The sequence below is a fragment of the Sus scrofa genome, chromosome X (genome assembly GCF_054392235.1).
Source record: "Sus scrofa isolate SSC_HxYL_T2T_F1_AM1 chromosome X, Sscrofa_HxYL_maternal_Yorkshire_Landrace_v2.0, whole genome shotgun sequence".
Taxonomy (NCBI): domain Eukaryota; kingdom Metazoa; phylum Chordata; class Mammalia; order Artiodactyla; family Suidae; genus Sus; species Sus scrofa.
This window is the reverse complement of record NC_139401.1, coordinates 92,503,060-92,516,398: the sequence shown is the minus strand read 5'-3', so window position 1 is coordinate 92,516,398 and position 13,339 is coordinate 92,503,060. Positions and strand designations below refer to the sequence as shown.

General features: G+C 43.8%; 1 protein-coding gene across 4 annotated transcripts in view; it reads left to right on the top strand.

Moving 5' to 3' along the window:
* The first annotated feature begins 1,156 nt into the window (after window positions 1-1,156).
* The window catches only part of SYTL4 (synaptotagmin like 4), a 69,850-nt gene continuing 57,667 nt past the window's right edge, over window positions 1,157-13,339 (top strand). The window contains exons 1-2 of one of the 4 annotated variants that reach the window (XM_085006850.1): window positions 1,157-1,293; window positions 10,869-11,110. The gene's annotated coding sequence lies outside the window, so the exon portion shown is untranslated. Of the gene's footprint in view, window positions 1,873-2,217; window positions 2,292-10,868; window positions 11,111-13,339 lie in introns of all 4 variants that reach the window. The other 3 variants (XM_085006849.1, XM_021079898.2, XM_021079899.2) reach the window with 3 other exon arrangements.

Sequence of the window (13,339 nt, the reverse complement as noted above, 5' to 3'; positions counted from 1 at the left end):
GAAATGGAGTCAGCAAAGGAGACTGAGGAGAGAGCAAAGTGGTAGGAGGAAAAACAAAAGTGTATGGCGTCTTAGATGCCACAGGAAGACTCGAGGAGGAAATGGCTAACTGCACTAAATGTAGGGGAAAGGTTAAGCAAGATAAGGAGTGAAAATGCTCTGTTTATTTATTTAATATAGTTTTTTTTTGACATGGCGATCATTGGTTGGGTATCTTGTTAAGCACAGTTTCAGTGGAGTGTTGAGGGAAGGACGCCACATTGCTGAGTAAGAAGTAAGGGGATAGAGATTGCAAATGTACCTGTAAAGTACATTTTCAGTAAATTTGCCCATAAAGAGGAGCTGGAAAGGTACCTAGTGTATAGAGAGGATTTTTTTTTAATATGGCAGAGACTTGAGCATGTTTAATTGCTGATGACAGATGAGAGGGACTTGAGTGTGGTAAATGGCTGATGAGAAGAATGGAGGGAGAGGAGAGAGAGGGAGAGGAGTCTGTAAGTACTGGGTAAAAATAAACGTTTTAAAGTCAATTGATATATATTGCTCACTGTTTTCTAAAAGAGTTTTTAACCAGCATACACTCCTACTGGCAATTATGAGAGAGCTTGTTTGGTGGCCACTTTGTCTTCTTTAAGTGTTATAAAAGTAAGCAAGGAAGCAAACAAAAACTTTTGCCAAAGAATTTCATTATTGATCTAATTTGCTCTTTTTTGGACTAGGGAGTTGAATGTTTTAATCAGTTGTATCCATGTGTGCATTTAGTCTCTGTCTTCCCCCCCCAAAGTTTCTATTTTAGACAGATGCTTTTATTTGCCATAAAAAGCTGAAAGTCAAAGCATGAGAATGGTATCATATTTTATCTCCCCCAATTATATGCTCTTGAGTCTTCATCTTCTTAGAAGTACACAACTTTTGGCTCAGCTGAACTGAAGAGAAAGATGTATATCATTGAGAGAGTGACCACCGAGAGTCTAGTCTTAGACTCTTATCCTCGGTCCTCAAGCCCCGTTTGCTAACCTGGGACAGCACTCCTTAAGTGCCTTAAGACTTGGGCTCCCAGAGCTCCACTTGGGTGGTGCGGCCCCCTACCAAGGAGCCCGGAGCTCTGTGCGGCCCCTTTAAGAGTCCAGCTCCTCCCAGCTCCAGGGAAAGTTGCAGCTTTTTCCGCCTCCCGGGAGGGTGAGAAGGGCCGGCCGCTGGAGCTGGGTGGCGGTCTTCCCGGAGCCAGAGACCCTACCCTGAATCTGGCACTGGGACGTCTCGCCCTCTTGCGGCACCTGTTGCAGGTGACAGGTAGGTCCGTGGCCCTCGACCGCCCCTCTGCCCTTGGTCCGGGACGTCTCCTGGGCCCCCAGTCCCATTTCGCTGCCTGGGCGCTCCCACCCCCATCTCGGGGACCTGCACCCTTCCTTACCCCCTTCCACTCTCCCAGTCTCGTCTTAGCTGACCCCCCGTTCCCTCTCTCCGGTCCGCCTCTACGGACCGCACCCCCACGCTTTGACTCACGTCTGCTGGGGCAGTCCCTCCCCGCCACTTTGCCTTTTCCCCCTGCCCCCACCCCAGGTCCTTTCCCTGGCCGCTTCCCAGGCCAGTCCGTCGCCGCCGCGGGTTGTGCCCCTTGGGACTCTGCCTCCTCCGGAGTGGCTGGCTTTTCCCGCCCTCCAGAGCCTGGGGCCCCTTCTGAGAGCTGGCCCTGGGGGCGGGGGTGGGGCCGAGCTCCTAGCGGGAACCGCGCCTTCCGAGGTGTCGAGTCACCTTTTCGGCGGTGTCTCCCGCTGCGCCCGGCCGTCGCGCGTGGTCTCTGCCCCGCACTGCTTCCGGACCACGGACCTCGCGGCGTCCACTTCCCTAGCCTGGGCTGATCCGCCTCAGGTAAACGCTGGAGGCCGGTTGGCCAAGGTCCTGCCACAGTGGGCACCGTCTGCACTTGGGGCTGAGGACCCAGCTGTGTGGTCTGGAGCTGAACCGCTTTATCTTGTCACCCTTACATCAGGCTGTGGGGGTATGCTCCTGGAAGAGGGTCCTCAGAGCCCTAAGAAGGGGCACCGAACGCTTCTGCCTACTGTGATGGTTTGTAAAAGGGCAGAAAAGCTGTCTCTCCAGCCCTTAAAGTTGAATAAGATGGTTGGGTTTATTGGTGGTGAAGTCATGTGGTTAGAATTTTGGTGACTTCAACAGGTGATCTATTTCTCCTTAACAAACCTTTTCTTCCCCCAGGATCTTGCCTGCTTCAAAACCAGAGGACCTAGCATTCCAGAATACTGCTTTTGGCAGGGTTGACCCTAGACCTTGTACGTTTGTGCTAGAAATTAGTCTTCAGTACATCTTGTATCTTCTATTTTTAACTGGCTTCTTTTCTGCTCTTTCAGCTCCCCACCCCACCTCTCATAAATCCATTAATATTAAGGTTTTAATTACCTTATGTGTTTACTCGCTGGTCTGTGGAGAGAACAATGTTTAATGCAAAGAGTTGAAGTTTTCTGCTGTAGTTGTAAATGTTATTTTTTTTAAGAACTTACTTGAAAACCTTGTTAAAAAAAAAAAAAAAGGACTGTACACCAACTTGGCTTGTGAGACCTTTCCTGGCAGGGGATGAATGTTGCTGGTAGCACAATTTCAGGTGCTTCACTCTAGGTCAGAGCTTTGAAATGGAGTTTGGAGACCTGTTCGGGGATAGTTGGTCTGCGAGTATATGTGGCATTCTCGTTGACGCTCTCTGAGCTTTTCCCCTTAAAGGCTGCTGCTAATCATGGTTGCTAGAATCCATTGATTCAGGCACTGTGATAAGTTCTTTACATAATTATCTCACATAATCTTAATGTCAACTCAATTGCTAGGCACTACAATTATAACCATGCTAGGATAAAAGGGAGACTCTGAGAATTGAAGTACCTTGCCTCAAGTCACCCAACTGGTTGGGGGAAGAGTGGGGCCATCTGATTGTAGAGCTCTGTTTGTATCCCCTGCCACACCACCTCTGCTATCTTAGATGTTAGGAACACTAAATTGCTCACAGGTGAGGACTCAATGATTAAAAATTTTCCTTTCAAGCCAAAGCCTAACTTTTGGTCTTTGGCTTGACCTCAGAGGCGCTGCAGAGATTTTGGACCCCTTAGCTCACTGATGTGTTATCCACTTCACTTCCAATGTGGGGCTGGCTGGTTGCCACACTGCCACTCTAAACACACACCCCTGAATGTACGTTGTTGAATGAAACCTCTGGGGCTCTCAGCTCAGTAGGAATTGTCCTGAGAGTGTGACCCTGGATTCTAGGGATGTGCGCCTGACTCAATTTTTTCCTTTCCTGCTGGCTAGTGGAGAAGTGAGGGGGTGGAAAGTGATAAGGATTTCCCAACAGCCAGACCAGAGAGCCTGAAGCTGAGTGTGAGTGTGTGCTTGTGTTATTGTGGGGTGGATGAAGTACCTTAGGCAGGGACAGTCCATGAGAAAATGCCCTTCTTGATCCCATCTTTGGGTCTTTGCTCAAATTACTCTTTTTTTTTTTAATTCCTGAAGAGATAACTTGCCACCTGTATACATTCCCGTGCCATTAATTCCTCTTCATCTCTCAAGATTTAGCTCTAAAGTCATCTCCTTTGGGACCACCTTACTGAACACACATTTCCTTCCCCTGAGCAGAATTAGCAGTTATCCTGTGTCCTAATGTACTTTGTTTACACCTCAGGGAAATCCCTTAATGCTGTTGTTAGTTGGTTTTCCACCTGGAAGGTTGTAACCTCTGTAAGGTTTGGATCTTGGAGCTCCCTTTGTCTTAAGTGCAAGAGATTAACAAATATTTGTGCTAGGACCTGGGGATGCCATACCTGTAAGGGCCTGAGGTCAGGTGATGGTGGGATTGAAGGACAGAGGACACCTTATGGAGGCACTTGAAATCTGACAGCTAAGAGTTTGTACTTAAATGTCACCTTAGTGAGGCTCTCCTTATTTAAACTTAGAACCCCTTCCCTGAGCATTCCATATGCCCTTTCCTTACCTTATTACTCTAATGTAATATATTGTGTATTTTATTCATTTTTCTTTCTTATTGCCTGTCTTGCTCCCCCCCTCCATAATGTAAATTCCATGTGGGCAAAGATTTCTGTCTGTTTTATTCACCAGTGGATCCCAGCATCCATCATAGAGCCTGGAACATCATAGGTGCTTGCTAATTTGTTAATTGAAGTAATGAATGACACTACCATTCTAGGAATCAATCAGTACTCCTTTTTGCTTTCCTGGACCTGAAACTAAGTGTCCCCAGTGTGCCCCAGGCCCAGTTCTCATCTCATAGAGCTTTGCTTTGAGATTGCATGCCTGGTGACAACTTTGACTTGGTTGGAAGTACTTTCTGTCTCTCTTTTTTCAAGGCATGAGTCTCTGGATGGAAACTTCTGAAGTTTAAAGTGGAAATGTAAAGATGCTGTGCTTGTGGTAGGCAGAGGGGCTGCACTAAGTGGAGGGGACCTGGATTGTCAGATGTCTTGAGGTGTTTTAGGTATTTGGCCAGCTCAAATACTAAAATGCTGGAGAAAGTTGCTGTATGATAAGGAAGTGAACAGCCCCCAAAGGTTAAAGATGCCAAACAAATTAAGCCTCTAGCCTCAAGTCACTCTTAGCCTTTTAGGCATGAGGCAGTTACTGGCTTATGAAGTTTATGGAAAAGCCATTGGCTGATTACTACTTGTGTAGCACTTTACGAGTTTTATACTAGGAGAATTTTACAGTGTGAGGAAACCACTATGTAACAGAAAAGAAAAAAATACTATTCTGTTTAAATGTTTTGAAATGTTCAGAAAGAAAAAAATAAGACTAAAGTCTTTTAAAGGACAGGCTTAGAAGGAGTTGGATCATTGATACAGTGGTAAATATGTGATTCTCCACCATTTGATGTATGTTAATGTCTTTGAAACTCAAGTTTGTACACAATTTTCCTCAGCCTTCTCTTCTACTCAGTTTATCTCCCTAACCTCTCAACAGTGGAGTGAACCCAGGGCTCAGTCCATGGACTTTTCTCTATCTGGAATCTTTCTAGAAGCATTCTCCCAGCCTCATGGCTCTAAAATACCATCTGTCTGTACACATTATTCCCATATTTATGCCCCTGATCCAAGCCTTTCTTCTAAGCTGCAGCCTCTTATATCCAATGGCCTATTCAGCATTTCCACTTGGATCTCAAATAGCCATCTCAAACACAACTTGGCCAAAACAGGACTTCTGATTCCTCTCAGATCCCCAGGCCTTTCCCACAGCCTCCCCTATCTGGGTAAAAAGGCACCATCATCCATTCAGTTGCTCAAACTGAGGACCTAAGTTCAGGAGTTCACACTGTGGCTCTGTGAAAATTAGAACCTGACTACTATCCATGAGGATGCAGGTTCAATCCCTGGCCTCGCTCAGTGGGTTAAGGATCCAGCCTTGCCATAAGCTGAAGCATAGGTTGCAGATATGGCTCAGATCCAACGTTGCTGCGGCTGTGATGTAGGCCTGAAGCTGCAGCTCTGATCCCACCCTTAGTCTGAGAACTTCCTTGTGCCACAGGTGTGTCCATAAAAAGAAAAATAAAAAAAAGAACCTAAGGTCACCCTTGATTCCTCTTTTCCTCTCACCCCCTCCTCACATCCAATTCATCAGCAAGTCCTGTCATCCTAAACTTCCAGACATGTCATGATATTCAGCCATGTCTCCATCTCCTCTGCCTAGCACTTTAGTCCAAGCTACCACAGGCTGCAATAAGCATCTTTGCACAGTGCTTTTTTTTTTTTTTTTTTTTCCGGCCATACTTGCGTCATACCGAAGTTTCTGGGACCAGAGATTGAACCTGTGCCACAGCAGCAACCCATACCACTGCAGTGACAATGCCGGATCCTTAACCCACCGCACCACAAGAGAACTCCCTGCACATTTTTCTTTTGGCGTATATATTTCATTCATTTATAAGAGCACTAGATTTATTAGGGATATTTACCCATTGCCTGTTATATAGAGTGCAAGTGTTTTTTTCTTTAGTCTGTCATATGTTGTAACTTGGTTCCTGATGTGTACTCCTCTTGTAATCAGATAAAACATACTATAAAACATTTTAAAAACATGTTCATTAGATTTGGCAATTAGGTCAATGACGACATCGCTGCAGCAGGAGGAGAGAAGGCAGATTGTAAAGGGTTGGGGAGTGGGAGCTCAGTGGGACTATAAGGACTACGGTTTACAGGAGTTCCTGTCGTGACTCAGTGGTTAAGGAACCCAGCTAGTATCCATGAGGACGAAGGTTCAATCCCTGACCTTGCTCAGTGGGTTAAGGATCCAGCATTGCCATGAGCTGTGGTGTAGGTTGCAGACACAGCTTGGATCTGGCGTTGCTGCAGCTGTGGTGTAGGTCAGCAGCTCCAGCTTCACTTTGACCCCACGCCTGGGAACCTCCATATGCCATGGGTATGGCCCTAACAAGACCAAAGGCAAAAAAAAAAAAAAAAAAAAGGCATGTGAAAGAGGCTTGGCTACAGTGGGAAGGGGAGTCTTTCCTAGTGTTTCCTATAGACAGTGGGGCACAGGGGAGAAGAAAATGTTAATTTCCTTTCCTTTTAAATATAGGAGAGAGATGAGCCCATTTATGTGTAGACAGAGCTTGGTGATGCAAGGTCACTGAGGAAGCAGGAGGGTAGGGGCTTCCAAGAGGAAGAGATGAAAAGGTGGGACTTAGAGAAAGGGCTGTAGCTCTTCCATTGAGACAGGAGGGAGAGAGGGCAGGATTGGTGAAGCTGTGGAGAAGGAAAGCGGTGTGGAAGGACAAGATCTTGAGGGAGGTTCCATCCAAATGAGAGAGGTGAGAGATTGTAACAGCATTTGAGAGGGATGGATAGAGGAGTGCTTTAGAGGCAAATCATCCAGATTGCCACATCATCGTGAGCCCAGAATGGATTGGATAACTTGAATTTGTCTCCCAGGAAGTCACAGAACTCTGTCTGAGTGCTCTCCAACAGCGCTCATCAGCTCAGGTATAGAAACAGAGTGTAGACAATCTAGTTTGGGGGATTTTTCCGGGTGTCTGGGAAGGAAATAAAAGAGGACAGGAGATTGGGCAGGGCTGCCAGAATAGTTGGAATGATGGACCACAGTGATTTTCATATCTGTGTCTATCTAAACCTACCTTGAACTTGAGTAATTCATAAGGGATGGAAAATTTCTGTAATCTCTACACTGTTTCTTGTTTATAGCTCTCTCAGGTCACAGTAAAGCATCAGAACAGCTTTAATATCAGTGTCTTTAAACTATTGCTTACAACTTACCAGAAAGTATGACTTATTGAGAGCCAACAATGTGCCAAGTTTCTAGGCTAGGTGCTTAAGATACAGTAGAGAAAAAGGTAGATGATGGTCTTTTGTGTATGGAACTTATTTCATTATTTTAGCAGGGAAGGTATGTGTTAAAAAACCAATATATTATATAATCAATGATTTAATCACAATTGTAGTAAGTTATATGAAGTTCAATTTTTAAAAAAATCAAATTTATATTTAAAACTGATTTACATTAGCTAACAAAGTATGAGCATACTTCTTAATACCTTCCCTTTTAAATACTGAGTATTGTCTTGAAATTTTTGCTGAATTGATAGACAAACATAAAAAAAAGTCTCTGTTGGGATTCCCTGATAGCTCAGCAGGTTAAAGATCCAGTGTTGTCACTGCTTTGGCTCTGGTTACAGCTGTGGTGTGGGTTCCACCCCTGGCCCGGGAGCTTTCACATGCCACAGGCACAGCCAAAAAACAAAAACAAAAAGAAAAAAACACTTTATTACCAGTAAGAGTGAAACTTTTTCTGTTTTACATCTATTGGCCATTTGATCTTCCCCTTTCAAAAATTATCTGTTCATGCTCTTTGTTTTTATTGTACACTTACCTCTCCTTATTTTTAGTAGATCTTTCTTTCCATGTTCGAAAACACTAACCACCCTTCTCTCTTTCCTCAGTTCTGGAAACATTAAAATGTATTTTATACAGTCTCCCTGGCCATTCTCTTTTGATCTCCTTTGAACTTCTTTCTTACCCACTTTGGAAATGTTGGTGCACTTAGGGACCTGAGTATATTTTTATGACTTGAACCAGTAAAAGATAATATAAGTCTTCAGTTCTGCTGTCCATATCCCATTCCCCAGAGGTAACAGTATTAAATTTGTATTCCTTTTCAGACATTTTCCATGCCCCCATGAAAGACTGCCTTTCTTCCTTCCATTCATATATTCATTCATCCATCCATCTTGTCTACAATTATATGTTAAAAAATACAAATGGAATTATGATAAGTATGTTTTGCAATGTATTTTTTTAATGGCTGCACCCATGGCACATGGGAGTCTCTAGGACAGGGATTGAATCCAATCACAGCTGTGACCTACACTGCAGCTGTGGCAATGATGAATCCTTCAATCCACTGTGCTGAGCTGGGGATCGAAGCCATACCTCCGAAGTGACCCCAGCTACTGCAGTTGGATCTTTTTTTTTTTTTTTTTTTTTTTTTTTTTGCTTTTTAGGGCTGCACCCGTGGCATACGGAGGTTCTCAGGCTAGGGGTGGAATCTGAGCTGCAGCTACCAGCCTATGCCACAGCCACAGCAACGCCAGATCTGAGTTGCGTCTGCAACCTACACCACAGCTCATGGCAATGCTGGATCCTTAACCCACTGAGCGAGGCCAGGGATCAAACCCGCAACCTCATGGTTCCTAGTCAGATTCGTTTCTACTGTGCCAAAATGGGAACTCCTACATTCGGATTCTTAACCCAACTGCACCACAGTGGGAACTCCTGTGATGTATTTTTTACTTAATATTCATGCCCTGCTTTCAATGTCAGTATATATAGAACTACCTCTTTCTTTGAAACAGTGACATAGTATTCCATTACATATATGTACCATGGTTTATTTAATCGGTTTCCTATTGATGTTAAAATTGTATGACCTTTTTTTTTTTTGCTGGTTCAAACATTGAGCATCCTTGAGGTATGTATTTATTCATCTACTTGAATATCAGTAGGATAAGTTTTTCAAAATGGAATGGCTCCGTTGAAAAATGGTCAGCGTTGGAGTTCCCATGGTGGCGCAGTGATAACGAACCTGACTAGTATCTGTGAGGACATAGGTTTGATCTCTGGCCTTGCTCAGTGGGTTAAGGATCTGGTGTTGCCATGAGCTGTGGTGTAGGTTGCAGATGCAGCTTGGATCTGGCGTTGCTGTAGCTGTGGTGTAGGCTGGCAGCTATAGCTATGATGGGACCCCTAGCCTGGGAACTTCATATGCCACGGGTACAGCCCTCAAAAGACAAAAAAGAAAAAAAATGGTCAGTGTTGCTAAAGATTCAGAGAGGTCTATGATGATACTGACTGACTACTGTCCATTGGATTTAGGAGGTTTTTGGTGACCTTAGACCAATTCTAAGGTAGTAGGGGGTGGAATGCTAGACTTTGGTGGGTTGAGAAGTATTTAAGAATATGATGAAGTGGAGGTAGTGAATATGGACAATTCCTTAGAGAAATTTGTCTCTGAAGAGCAAAGAGAGGGTGGAGGGTTGAGATACAAGAGGTTTTTTTCCTTCTTCTCCTTCTCCTCCTCCCCGCCCCCCTCCTTTCCCTCCCCTCCACCTCTCCTCCTCCTCCTTCTTTCTTCTTCTTCAATTTAGGAAGACCTAGATGTCTTTAAAGGCTGATGGGAAGGAAGGGATAATAGATAGAGCAAAGTCCTTACAGGGTAAAGTCTTCATGCCAGATAGGAGAGGATAAAGAATGAAGTGGAGATTACCCTTAAACAAATGAAGGACATCACAGTTGGGAAGAACAAAAAGTGGATAGATATAGAGGGAATATGTTTATAGATTTGGTGGCAGAAACTTGTCTGAGGCCGTTTACATTTCCCTGTGATGTAAGCGGAAAGGTCATCCTCTTAGAGCAAGGGGTTGGGGGGGCGGGGTTTGGGTTGCAGGACTGAGATGCTTGAGGAAGGCTTGAAATAGTTATTGTGGTGAGTGGGAGAGCACACTAGGACCAGGGAAGCATAGCTAAAATGTCAGGCATTGTTGAAGTGAGCTTGGCCACCGAGAATTCATATTGATAATAACCTACCAGATTGTGATTTCTTTCTCCAGTAGAACTCAGTAGTCCCAGTGCAGGCATAAAGCACAACAGTTGGGCTTTTCTATGGTAATGTTTTTATCAGGTATTTGCAATGAAAATGGGTTATTGAGGATATTGACAAGAGTACAGTCAAAGCAATAGAATCTAAACTGTCTAGGAAAGGAGGTGAAGACAGGAAGGAGCTGACAGGGCAGAGGTAGAAGGGTCTATGGAGGACTTCCTCCCAGCCATGAGAACCTGTGTGGAGTAGGGGACATCATGGAGTGAACAGGCTGGAAGGACGGGGGGTTGTAGTTAGAGTCGGGTATTTGAATTAATGATAGTAAACATTGAAAAGTCCTGGGTGATAAGCTTTTGGGCGTGGCTGAATGTGATATATGGTATTTTTGATGCCAGTTCATTCATTCAACAAATATTTATTGTGTCTGTATTATGTGCCAGGCAGTACTCTAGGCACTGAAGGGTACAGAGATGAGCAAATCTAAGTCCCTTTTCTCATACAATTTACTATCTAGTGGGAGAGGTTATTCATTTTTATAAAATAAAAGGGCAAGCTCATTGATAATGTTGATTTCTGAATGTATAGGTCTATTTAGAACCAATAATAATATGAAGGTCAAATGTCTATGCTGTATTGTAGGTTATATTACCTGAATTATGAAAATTCATATATCCTCCTCCCTTTGAACTTTTTAAGGTATTTTTATTTTAAAAAAATATTTTTTTTGGTCTTTTCTGTCTTTTTAGGGCCACACCCACGACAGCCCTAGACACCCCACACCCAGGCTAGGAGTCTAATTGGAGCTGTTTCTGCAGGCCTACGCCACAGCCACAGCAATGCCAGATCCGAGCTGCATCTGTGACCTACACCACAGCTCATGGCAATGCCAGATCCTTAACCCACTAAGTGAGGCCAGGGATCGAACCTGCAACCTCATGGTTCCTAGTCGGATTTGTTTCCACTGTGCCGCAGCGGGAACTCCTTTAAGGTATTTTTATATGCTGTGCCAGAATTGAAGATAAAACAAATATATACACATGCAATTTGAACAGTTTAGCAGTTTTAAGTTTTTTATACTTGGATTTTTTTTTTATTATTAGGACTTGCTTCTAGCTATAGACCAGATATTGATAACACATGTACTAATCCTGTTCTAGGGATTTGATGTAATGTGTAAAGTAATTATGGTCAAGCAGGAGGGAAGGAGAGCTTGCAGTAGTTAATATTTTATCTTTGTATTTTCCAATTTGTACCTACTCTTTTGTGTATACATACTCATGTGCCTACTAATGTTTTATTTGAAATTATCATTTACTTTATGTCTTATAGGCTTTAAACAACGCCTTAAAATTATCTGCCACATATACACTTCAATTTTAAGTTCAACTACAGGTTATTTCATTGTGTTTAAGGCTTTTGTGGCCATAGCAAGATCACAGCATCCCTAAAATTAAAAAAGAAACCAAATGCATGAAATCACAGTTATGTGTGAACATGGGCTGGATTAGTCACGAGCCGTCATGATTTCTCATTTAAGGGGACTGTGTGGGTGATTTTTAGGTAATGTGGCCTTCAAGAAAGAATTAGATGCTAGCTAGATTTCAGTTTAGAAAGCCGCACCATCTGTGACCCAGGCGAGAGGAGAGGGTCTTCCCCTGTAGAGGTGCTGGTTCATCAAAGCTTGTTGACTAAGGAAAGATCTGGTGTTTCACACAGTGATGAGGCTTATTGAAAAACGACAATGTGTCAACTCTCACCAGACTTAAAAAATAAAAGTGTTTCATGCATGTAAATTACCTGGATTTTAAAGCATTCTATTCTTTTAGCTGGGGATTTTTTATCTTTTTAAGCTTTTGGGCTATTAAGGAAAGGGACTTTGGCAGAGAAGAGGATGAACTGGCCATTCTTTACCCCATTAACCTCACAGGCCTCTTGTGAGCATGCCTGGCTCATGTGAGAGAAAGCTCATGTAGGTCTTACAAGCTGGAAGGCCAAATGGAATTTGTCTTAATATGTGAATTTCCCCTATTGCTGAGGGGAGTGTTTAGACATATGGTCTTGTTTTCTTTTCTTTTCTTCTTTCTTTTTTTTTTTTCCTTTTTGCCTTTTAGGGCCACACCCAAGGCATATGGAAGTTCCCGGGCCAGGGGTCAAGTTGGAGCTGCAGCTGCTGGCCTACACCACAGCCACAGCAATACGGGATCCAAGCTGCATCTTCAGCCTACACCACAGCTCATGGCAATGCCAGATCCTTAACCCACTGAGCAAGGCCAGGGATTGAACCCACATCCTCATGGATATTAGTTGGGTTTGTTACCGCTGTACCACAACAGGAACTCCTTGTTTTCTTACTTTTTTTTTAATGGCCACGCCATGGTGTATGGAAGTTCCCTGGCCAGAGATTGAATCCAGGCTGCAGCTGCAACCTACGCCACAGCTGCTTCAGGATTCTTTTTTTTTCTTTTTCTTTTCAGGGACTCACCTGCGGCATATGGCAGTTCCCAGGCTAATGGTCAAATGGCAGCTACAGCTGGTTTAAGATACCTGGAGTTGCTGAGGAACAAGGGGAAAAGTGAAATCATGAAAATAAGACCCCACTTTCATGTGTTCAGACAACCACTCTGCAGGAGAAATATATTAAGACATCCTGTTTCCCTCTGGGACTTACTTTAGAGAAGTATATATTATCGTAAGTGGAACAGGCACTACTCTTGGTCCTGTAAGTGAGAATTTCTTCAAACCATTGATGAACAGAATTTGGTGGTATTGAAAGGTAACCATGTGGATTCGGTCTGGGGGAAATGGTCCCCACTTTTCTCAATTACATCATTTTCAAGCTCTAACCAAAGAGATTTTGTGTACATATATATCTTTTTTTTTTTTTTTAGGCCCACACCTGCGGCATATGGAGATTCCCAGGCTAGGGGTCGAATTGGAGCTACAGCTGCCAGCCTAAGCCACAGCCACAGCAACATGGGATCCTTAAACCACTGAGCAAGGCTAGGGATCAAATCCACATCCTCATGGATACCAGTTGGGTTCCTTACCATTGAGCCACGACGGGAACTCCCAGAGATTATATTTTAGTTACTGCTCCTATGTTTGCTCCTACCAACTTTAGAATGAGTGTCCTGGATGAGGAGAATGTGTCCTTCCCCATGTGTAGAGTCTCTTTGAGCCTGGCACACACTACTATGTGGGGAGGTCAGGGGACTGA